This window comes from Zingiber officinale, chromosome 10B (assembly GCF_018446385.1).
Source record: "Zingiber officinale cultivar Zhangliang chromosome 10B, Zo_v1.1, whole genome shotgun sequence".
Taxonomy (NCBI): domain Eukaryota; kingdom Viridiplantae; phylum Streptophyta; class Magnoliopsida; order Zingiberales; family Zingiberaceae; genus Zingiber; species Zingiber officinale.
In genome coordinates this window covers 34,468,837-34,479,564 of record NC_056005.1, presented here as the reverse complement: position 1 = coordinate 34,479,564, position 10,728 = coordinate 34,468,837, and the positions used below count along the sequence as shown (strand labels likewise).

The following is a 10,728-nucleotide window of genomic DNA, read 5'->3' as shown; positions in this document are numbered from 1 at the left end:
AAAACAGCGCCCAAGCCCTGAAGAGATGCGTCTGTGTAAAGTATGAATCCGTCATCACCAGAAGGTAAAACCAAAACTGGTGCTGATACCAATCTCCGCTTCAGCTCCTGGAAGCTGGTATCACAAGCCTCTGACCACGTGAACTTCACGTCTTTCCTAGTCAGACGTGTCAACGGCATAGCAATGCTGGAGAAACCCTCAACGAATCGTCTGTAATATCCAGCCAGTCCTAAGAAACTGCGGATCTCCTGGACTGACTTCGGCTGCTCCCAGCTAGTGATAGCCTCGATCTTCTGAGGATCCACAGAAATACCTCGGCTAGACACCACGTGTCCTAGAAAACCAACTGAGGGAAGCCAAAATGCACACTTGCTGAACTTCGCATACAGATGATGTCGTCGAAGAGTCTCCAAGTCTATGCGAAGATGCTGCGCGTGCTCCTCCTCGGAACGCGAATAGATCAATATATCATCGATAAACACAATAACAAACTGATCTAGGTACTCCAGAAAGATACGGTTCATCAGATCCATAAATACTGCAGGAGCATTGGTAAGCCCAAATGGCATTACCAAAAACTCGTAATGTCCGTATCTGGTGCGGAAAGCTGTCTTCTGAATATCAGAATCTTTAACTCTCGGCTGATGATATCCAGACCGCAGATCAATCTTAGAATACACTGATGTATCTCTGAGCTGATCAAATAAATCCTCAATCCGTGGCAAGGGGTACTTATTTCCGATAGTCACTGCATTCACTTGCCTATAATCGATGCACAACCTCAGAGTACCATCCTTCTTCTTGACGAATAGTACTGGAGACCCCCACGGAGATACACTAGGACGAATAAACCCCTATCCAATAACTCCCGGAGTTGGACTTTAATTCGTCCAACTCTTTCGGTGCCATCCGATAAGGAGCTTTCGATGTTGGTGCGCCCCGAATCACAATAGCAAACGCCACTTGCCTTCGGGGAGGCAAACCTGGTAACTCGTCTGGGAAAACGTCTGGATACTCTCGGACCACTGGAACGTCTGAGAGCTGAGGGCTACTGATGTCATCAGTAGTAATCAACGATAATAGAAATCCCTGACATCCATGTGATAGCAGTTTCTGCGCCTGTATCGCAGAAATGGTCGATATCCCATCGTCTCTGATGCCAGTGAAATCCCAAGAGGGTTGGTTCGGAGGTCGAAAAGTAACCACCCTCTTCTGGCAATCAACTGTGGCATGGTATGCAGACAACCAATCCATGCCAAGGATAATATCGAACTCGACCATTTCCAATACTAACAAATCTACCGTGAGTATAATGCTACCAAAATCTAACGGGCAACCTCTGACCTCCTGAGTGACATCCAAAGTATCACCAGATGGTAAGGAGACGGTCAGTCGTCGCGGTCTACAAGAAGGTAGTCTACCAATCTCTCTCATAAATGCACAAGATATAAAAGAATGTGAACTACCTGTATCAATTAGCATATCAGCAGAAAATGCATAAAGTAAAACCGTACCGCGGAAAACGGATCCGTCGGCCCGCTGTGCGTCCTCTCTGGTGACCGCGTGTACTCGTCCGATCGGACGGTGGTAGAGGCGTAGACCGCCAAAGGCCGCGTCAAGTCCGAGCCGCCATCGAGTTTGTACCGATATCGAGTCGAGATGGGACTATAGGCGCAATACGATCTTGAATCGGTGGTCGGGTCAGAATCGACATCGCGCCAATGGTCGAGGTCAAATCGCCTGCTCTGAGTCGAAATCGAGGTCCCAAATAGAACTCGACTCCATAAGGACGCCAACGCCCTAACCCGAATGCCATGCAGCTGTAGGGAGGCTGCCTCTCCGATGACGCCAAGATTGGGCTGCCTCCTCGAGTCCCGGATCGACCAAGTGGTCCTCCGCATACGTAAACTCCGGTTACATGCTGGGCCTTCAACAACCTCGGTGATGTGCGGCTTGCAATAATAGCAAACCGATTGAGTACATGCAGAGGTGATGTGATCTCGGGATCCACAACGGGTGCAGTGCGAGTCATCGGTGGATTGTTTCCGGTTCTGCTGAGAAGACCGGGAACGTCTGAGAAGACTTTCTGATTTGGGATCGGCCGAAGACCCATCTGAGTGTGACTGCTCTGCTGCTGTCCAGTAGTCTGTGGCTGCTGGCTCTGTCCGGAAGTCCGATCAGTCTGCTTCCTCTTCTTATCTGCATTCACTCTCCGATGAGTAGACTCAATCATGAGGGCTCTATCCAGTGTCTCGGTGTATGATGCAGTACTAAAGCCAGAAATCTTCAGCTGAAGATGCCCGTCCAGTCCCTGGACAAACTGAAGCATACGAGATCTGTCATCGGCAACTAACTCAGGACAGAATCTGGCCAACCGATTAAATTCAGCATTATACTCCATCACTGAGCGGTTATTCTGCCGCAGACTAAGAAAATCCTGCCGAAGAGTCATCTGATATGCTCGGGGAAAATACTGACTCTCGAATGCCTCCCTAAATCTCGTCCAGGTAATATGCTGATCGCCTATGATGGAGCGCTGTGTGTCCCACCAGATCTCTGCCCCATCTCGCAGGTGGTAAGCAGCTAGCTCGGCCTTCTCCCACTCGGAGCAGGCCATGTAAAAGAATGTCCGCTCCATAGTCTCAATCCAGGACTGAGCTATGCTCGGATCAGTCTCCCCGCGGAATAATGTGAATCGACTCTTCATCGACTCGGCTAAGGCTGGGATCCGTGCTCGTGCCGCAACCATATTCGTAGATATCGCTGCGATACTGGGCAGAATCACTGGAGTTGATCTTATGGGTGGTACTGATGGATAGGTTGGAAGAGGTACCACTGGTGCTGCCACATAAACAAGGTAGGAACCACTAGTGGAACTACAGAGTAGGCATAAGTAGGGACGACTAAAGGTACGATGGGCGGTACCGGGTAAGATGTAACCGGTACTGCTGGTGCAGGTACCGAGTATGTAGTAACCAGCACAGATGTCTGTGGTGGTACCAAGTACGCAGTAGGCACGGCTAGAGAAGGTGCCGAGTACCCTGTAGGTACTACTGGCGGTACAGGCGAGGTAGGTACCTCTGAAGTCGGAACCATCAGGATCTGACAATCTAACGTGGTCACAATACCCTGAGGAGTCTATCCCTGACGGACAGGCTCAACCCTAACAGAACTCTCTGGAGACTCTGTCTCTAGAGAATCGATCGCCCTTATACATGTGCGACCACGTTTAAGTACTAGAACACGTATCATATATGTAAAAAATGTTATTCATATATCACTACAAGTATGAAAACTATAAAATTACCTGATTTACCTATTGCCGTCTGGAGATGTCCTGTCGCTGCATAGCCCCCAAATAGATCCAATAAAACCTCGTCAAAATGCCTCAGAATTCCGAAACGAGAAAATCGACGGAATCCGTACAAAACCAAAATACCGAGAAATGCTCACGAAAGTAAGCATCGTAAATCCGAAACCCGACAAGTAGGTATCGCAAAACTTTGCTCTGATACCAAATAAATTGGTATCAGATATACCTCGAAAATCCAAAACGAAGAGCAAGTATCATGAGCCTAGCTCTGATACCAAATAAATTGGTATCAGATAAAAAGAAAATACAGAGCATCGTAACCCATGCTCTGATACCAAAAAAAATTGTCACGCCCCAGGTAGTCCCTGTCCGAAGAAATTTCGGCAGCATCTCCCCTGTACGGCGGACAATATGAATCTCAGTATACATATATCTATACCTCGGCCACACTCGGCCGGAACAATACAATACAAATAAGAAACAACCACGCAGTTTATATCAATATTCCACACAGCTCAACATATAATCAGTCCACGCAGTTTAATAAGGAAGAACGATATAAAACCAACGAAGATATACGTACACATCCTACTCCACTACAACGAAGAAAACAAATCCACGAAGTAGTGTGAAAATCTGCAGCGGAAAACAAAAGCAGCAAACCCAAAGGTTCGACATAAAGTCCACAATACAAACCCACAATACAAGTATACGTATAAAAGCGAATACAGAAAACAATATCTAGAAATCCTCGCGACCAAGGGGCTAGCGACTGGAATCTCTCCTGACGGCCTCAACCTGAAAAATAGTAACAACGGGGTGAGTTCAAGAACTCAGCAGGTAAACCAATAGACATGTACAGCAATATATATCCACCAGTAATAGCCTAAGGTACAGTCTCCTAAACCATGAGATCAAGAGTACAGTTCTCTAACCATACAACCTACGGTGTAGTCTCCTAACAAAATAACAGGTATGCATAGCTGAATAAACTGTAATGAGAAACTAGAAGCATGTAATACAGTTTACAGCAAGAATAATAAGAAATGCATAACTGAAATAAACTGTACTCACCTGCGAGGCTTGGGCGAATGACTGTGGACATACACAGATAAAGATAGTCAGGACAAATACGCATGTATCCTGTATGCATGTCAATCATATGCAGTCACCCAAGTGCATCATCCAATATGCAACAATCACAATAAATGCAATCTGTGCATATGATGCGATATGACATGGTCACCCCTGACGCTAGTCAGCCGTCTCACACGCGATGGTGAGACCGAGGGTAACCGTGCACTCTGCCATCACTACCCCGAAGAGTGACCGAGTGGACGGGATGCTGTCGGAGTACACCTATCCTCCTACCTCAAACATAGTGAGGGAGCGCAATGCTCTCAACTCCCGGTACGCGATGACGGGGAGGGATCCCGGCTGCAACCCCGCTGTGTCGTGCTACCCATGAGCACCCCGGCGGTGCACCACCGAGCAACCCGCCATACACACCCTGAGTGCTGTGCCACTACCCATGCAGTAGACACGTTGTGTGCAGGCCCTCATGTAGCCGGCCGACGAGCTCAACAATAATGGAGTCGTCAATCGCCCAGCATGCAATCATGCAGGATGGTGCATGATGCTACAGTATGTCATACCTGAACATAGCCTCCTCCATATATGTGTGTGTCCAAAAGGTAAACGCATATATATAACCATGATAAAAACAGCATAAATCCAAAGACATCACATATAACAATGATGTAAGTAACATGAATCCAAGAGCATGTATCACACATGTAAGCAACCAATCCAGTAGAGTAGAGCACTATAGATATGCATCTCAATGAACATATATACACATGGCAAGAGGTAAATATCCAATCCTGAAGTAAAGCAACTAACAGATGAAGCATGCGATAGGTATCAACTAGCTAAGACCAGGGAAGAAATAAATCTACCACCTATCACTAGTAACTATATATAAACTATACATATCATAAGACAGTATCAAAAGATAAGTCAAAGGGTACCCGCCTCAAATAAAAGGTACAACCAAGCGATCCAAGGTCGAGACGCCCGTCTCGAATCAGAGTCCTGTGTCAACAAACAATATATATATATTTTATTTAGCTAAATCCAAATGAATAGCTAAATAAAATCCCTAAACCTAAATTAGGGCAAAGCCCTAATCACAACCTCAATCTACATAATTAAATCTAATGGTTAATTAGGATTAGTTACCTAATCTCTAATTACCAATTAGATTAAAAATCCAATGATTGACTAGGGTTAATTACCTTAACCCTAATCATTCCATTAGATCAATATAAACAAATAAATCTAAACCTAATCACTAACCATCTAGTAATCATGTAATCCAAATCATATCTAAATCTACACATAACCTAATTCAATTCTACACACGATCAAGTAATACAACCATAATCCGCATGTATCAAAATCCCTACACCTTACCTCGATCGAGCTTTTGGAATGGGGTTGCTGCCGAAACAGGAACACACCACAGAACAGAACAACCTACTAGAATCAACTCCTCTGTTCGGATCAAACTTGCTGCTGGCAACAAGGAAATTTGCTGAACCATAGAATCACCACAGAGCAAGCATATCTCTGCTAGATTCCAGTATACTATTCGGTTCAAGGTGAGATCACGGATCAGATCAAGGAATAAACATCACCAGTTAAACAATAACCTAATTCCGGAACCAAATCTTACCTCCAATCTGAGACTTCAATCGGCAACCATGAAGAAGTCCATGATCTGATTAAAGGAAAACCGATTACAAGATCCTCCTTGATCCCCCTCAAATTTCCAAATGAAGTCTTACCTCAAGTCTCCAGAAGATGTCGCACAACCCGATCGAATCCGTGAAGCAACGTACCAAAGATTCCTCCGATCCTCAAATCAACAATCAACAAGGGAATCCAAGACCTGACCTAGGATCGCCAACAATCAGGGAGGCAATCAGCAAGAATCGGGAAAGAAGACTCGATCTAGGGCACAAACCATAGAACAGGAAGATTCCGTTAGGGCTAGCTTACCCACGCCGGCAAATCGAGTGGCACAAATCCAAACTAGGGCATCACTCCAAGCTTCGGTGGAATGAGACGCGAGATTTGGTCCTTCACCGTGCCCTAGCCGCAGCATCTTTGGCCATCTACCGCAAGATCCGCCGAACCGCAACTCCTCGGCCGATTACAGTCTGGAAAGGAGAAGCATCGATCGGATCTGACCTTAGGGTGTCGACGGCGGTAGAGGAAGGTCACCGGAGCTAGAGCCTCGCTCCTGTCGGCGCCGCTCGTCTGCGAGGGAGATCAGAGAGAGGAAGAGGAAGAGGGGAGATCGGGGAAGGCAAGTAGGGATCGGCGGTTTTGGGGGAAAAGAAATAAGGAAAAAGGAATTATATAAATAACCATTTCCTCATTTAAACGGGTATCTCAACTCGGCTTTATCCGTACCCGAAACTAATCCCCGCAAAACCCGTCGTACGAGCTCCGAAAAATTCCCAGAAAATTTCTAAAAATTCTGGAAAAATTTTATAAGGCTATTTCTGCAATAACCCTATTTATTTAAATTTTCCGAGATCTCACACTATTAGATATGGTACGATCTATGATGAGTCACACAGATCTTCCGACATACCTTTGGAGCTATGACACGGCAGCTTTTATACTCAACCGAGTTCCATCCAAGGCCGTGATAAAGACACCATATAGGATAGGGACTGGAAGAGATGCCCAGGTATCTTTCATGAGGATTTGGGGGTGTGAGGCTTACATTCGACGTCAAGTCTCAGACAAGTTAGGACCCAAATCTGACAAGTGATACTTTATTGGATATCCCAAGGAAACGAAGGGATATTACTTCTACATTCCCAGTCAGCACAAGGTAGTTGTGGCAAAGACTGGGGTCTTTATAGAAAGGGACTTTGTTTCTAGAAAGACTAGTGGGAGTACGTTCGATCTTGAAGAAGTTCAAGATGCGGACCATAGCACCGAAGCCTCGATGGAAGTTGAACTGGAACTACAAAGTGTTGTGGATGATGTTGTTCCACAAAGGGTTGAGGAACAACAACCAGTTAAAGTAGACATACCTCTTCGCAGGTCTGATAGGGTACGTCGTCAGCCTGAGAGATACTCATTTCTCTTGTCTAACCATAATGACGTTGTGCTCATAGAGGATGAGCCTACCACCTATCAGGAAACTGTGATGAGACCAGATTCCGAGAAATGGATAGAGGCCATGAGATCCGAGATGGAATCCATGTACACCAACCAAGTATGGACTTTGGTTGATCCACCTAAAGGGGTAAAACCCATTGGGTGTAAGTGGGTCTTTAAGAGAAATACTGACATGGATGGACTTATCTATAAGGGTCGCTTGGTAGCTAAAGGTTTCAAGCAAATTCATGGTATTGACTATGATGAAACCTTTTCTCCATTAGCGATGTTTAAGTCCATTCGGATCATGCTTGCTATTGCAGCATACCATGACTATGAGATATGGCAGATGGATGTCAAAACCGCATTTCTGAATGGAAACCTACTCGAGGATGTGTACATGACACAACCTGAGGATTTTGTAGATCCACAACATACTAGCAGAGTATGCAAGCTGCATAGGTCCATTTATGGACTAAAGCAAGCTTCTCGGAGCTGGAATCTTCGATTCGATGATGTAATCAAACAGTTTGGTTTCATCAAGAACGAAGATGAGCCTTGTGTCTACAAGAAGGTTGTAGGGGATATAGTTGTCTTCCTCATATTGTATGTGGATGACATACTACTCATTGGGAAGGGCATCCCTTTGCTACAGTCTGTCAAGACTTGGCTAGGGACATGTTTCTCAATGAAGGACTTAGGTGAGGCATCTTGCAATCTAGGGATACAGATCTATAGAGATAGATCTAAGAGATTGCTTGGCCTAAGTCAGAGTACATATATTGACAAGGTACTCCTTCGATTTGCCATGCAGAACTCCAAGAAGGGATTTCTACCGATGTCACATGGCATGAGTCTTTCGAAGACTCAAGGTCCCTCTTCTAGAGAGGAGAGAGACCGTATGGATCAGATCCCTTATGCCTCAGCCATAGGATCTATCATGTACGCCATGCTATGTACTCGACCTGATGTCTCGTATGCTTTGAGTATGACGAGCAGATACCAGTCAGATCTAGGTGACAGTCACTGGATAACGGTCAAGAATATTCTTAAGTACTTAAGAAGGACCAAAGAATATTTCTTGATATATGGAGGCAATGACGACCTAGCTGTAAAGGGTTACAGTGATGCTAGCTTCCAGACCGTCCAGGATGATTATCGATCGCAGTCAGGGTTTGTATTTTGCATTAATGGTGGTGCTGTGAGCTGGAAGAGTTCGAAGCAGGACACAGTCGCTGATTCTACGACAGAGAACGAGTACATTGCTGCATCAGAGGTAGCAAAGGAGGCAGTTTGGATCCGCAAGTTCATCACTGAACTTGGGGTGGTTCCCAGTATTGCTGACCCTATTGAGCTCTATTGTGACAACAATGGAGCTATAGCACAGGCGAAGGAACCTCGCTCACACCAGCGGACCAAACACATACTACGACGCTTCCATCTCATTCGAGAGATTATCGAGAGAGGAGATGTGAAGATATGCAGAGTACCTACAGAGGCTAACATCGCAGATCCCTTGACCAAGGCTTTGGCACTGAGGAAGCATGATGGTCACACTAGGTCATTAGGGCTTAAAGCCTACACTGATTGGCACTAGTGCTAGTGGGAGATTGTTAGTTAGAGCCCTAGAGCCAATCATTTGATGATTGTATTATGGACTTATTGTATCTTATTCTTATATAAATAAAGGCATTTGGTTTTTGGTTATTATGCTTACTTGTATTAGTGCCAAATAAATTAAGTATAATAACGTCCTTGAGTAGAAGGTTCTTACTTATATCAATCGATTGGTTGAATCGATAGTGAGATGATATAGGGAACGCTACTCTTAATCATTCCTAGTCGAGTATTAACATTCAGGGACAATGTTAATACAATAAGACTAATATGTAGGTCAACTCGATGACTTGATCTCACAAGTCATGGATATAGAGATATCAAGTTGACACATGGGTATGCATTAGAGAATGTATACTGAATGAACGGCCATGAGAAAGTATCATGGATCGTTATATGAGTGTCATATACTTTCTCATGTGTCTATTAGTTTGATTACTAGTCCTTAGACCTGAAGTCACCATGGTTCCCTACATAAGGAGTTATGTACTTTGGTTTCGTCAAACGTCACCCGTAACTGGGTAGACTATAAAGGCGATTACTAGGTATGTAACGAATTGTGCAGAGGGATATGAGTGATGTAAATGCGATGTATCCCTCCTATATGACGGGAGCGACATCGATATTCTTGATAGAGTGAGACCACGAAGTGCATGGCCATGCCCAAATGAGTCAATATGAGATATTGAGCTCATTTGATTTAGTGAGTCTACTTGGAGTTCAAGATTTAGATTGGTCAGAGGATGACACGGTCTATGCCTCACATTGATCAATCTAGATGTCTAGGATAGAAGGGAACTTGTCATATATTATGAGGAGTCACAATTAGTAGTCACAAGGTGATGTTGGATCACAACATTCTTGTAACTTGGGTAGTAATGATGTGTTGCTAGATACCGCTCATTACTTATGCTCCTAAATGGGTTTAGAGGCATTGCCAACGTTACAAGAACCTATAGGGTCACACACTAAGGACAATTTGTTGGATCGAGACGCGCTAGAGGGGGGGTGAATAGCGCTCGCGGCTATTTCGTTCGATTATCGGAATCGTAAAACGTTCGTAGAGTAATTAAAGCAGCGGAATAAAGGAAACAAACACAAGAACACAGTGGTTTACTTCGTTCGGAGCCTAGGTCGACTCCTACTCGAAGGCCCGCGATCCTTGATCGTTTTTCGTGGGCAACAACTATAATTTCGTATGAATATTACAGATTAATTACAAACATGTAACTGCAATTAAAATTATACCGACAACAGTAGTAGAAAGGGAATCTGAGCTTCGGGTCGTCAGAATGTTGCAACAGCACTTCGGAAGCAGCACTTGAGCAGAACACAACAGAATGGAAGCTTGGAAGTTGTTGTTCTGGTGCTACTGCTCGAGACCCCTTATAAAGGGTGTTCAAGGCGCCTTAACTGTTCATCAAGGCGCCTTGAACGAGCCGAGTCACCCGCGTGGATCAGCACGGACCTGGTCGAACTCTATCTGGTTCAAGGCGCCTCTCTATCCAGGAAAAGGCCGCGCAGCAGACTCCAGGCGCCTTGAATGGCGTTCAAGTTCGCACCCGAGGCGCCTCCAAGCTCCATGGAGGCGCCTCGGACACTGTTCATCCGAGTTC

At 45.1% G+C, this 10,728-nt stretch overlaps 1 long non-coding RNA gene across 4 annotated transcripts; it reads right to left on the bottom strand.

Moving 5' to 3' along the window:
- Positions 1–5,366: 5,366 nt before the first annotated feature.
- Positions 5,367–6,732, bottom strand: LOC122029939. 4 transcript variants are annotated; one of them, XR_006125248.1, is made up of 5 exons: positions 6,377–6,732; positions 6,163–6,271; positions 6,051–6,095; positions 5,789–5,962; positions 5,367–5,407 (listed from the first exon to the last, which is right to left on the bottom strand). It is a non-coding gene; the product is annotated as an uncharacterized LOC122029939 (long non-coding RNA). The 4 variants fall into 4 exon arrangements; XR_006125249.1 differs by lacking the exon at positions 5,367–5,407 and having other exon boundaries at positions 5,585–5,962; positions 6,342–6,732; XR_006125250.1 differs by lacking the exon at positions 5,367–5,407 and having other exon boundaries at positions 5,585–5,962; positions 6,163–6,266; positions 6,342–6,732.
- Between the last annotated feature and the right edge of the window lie 3,996 nt (positions 6,733–10,728).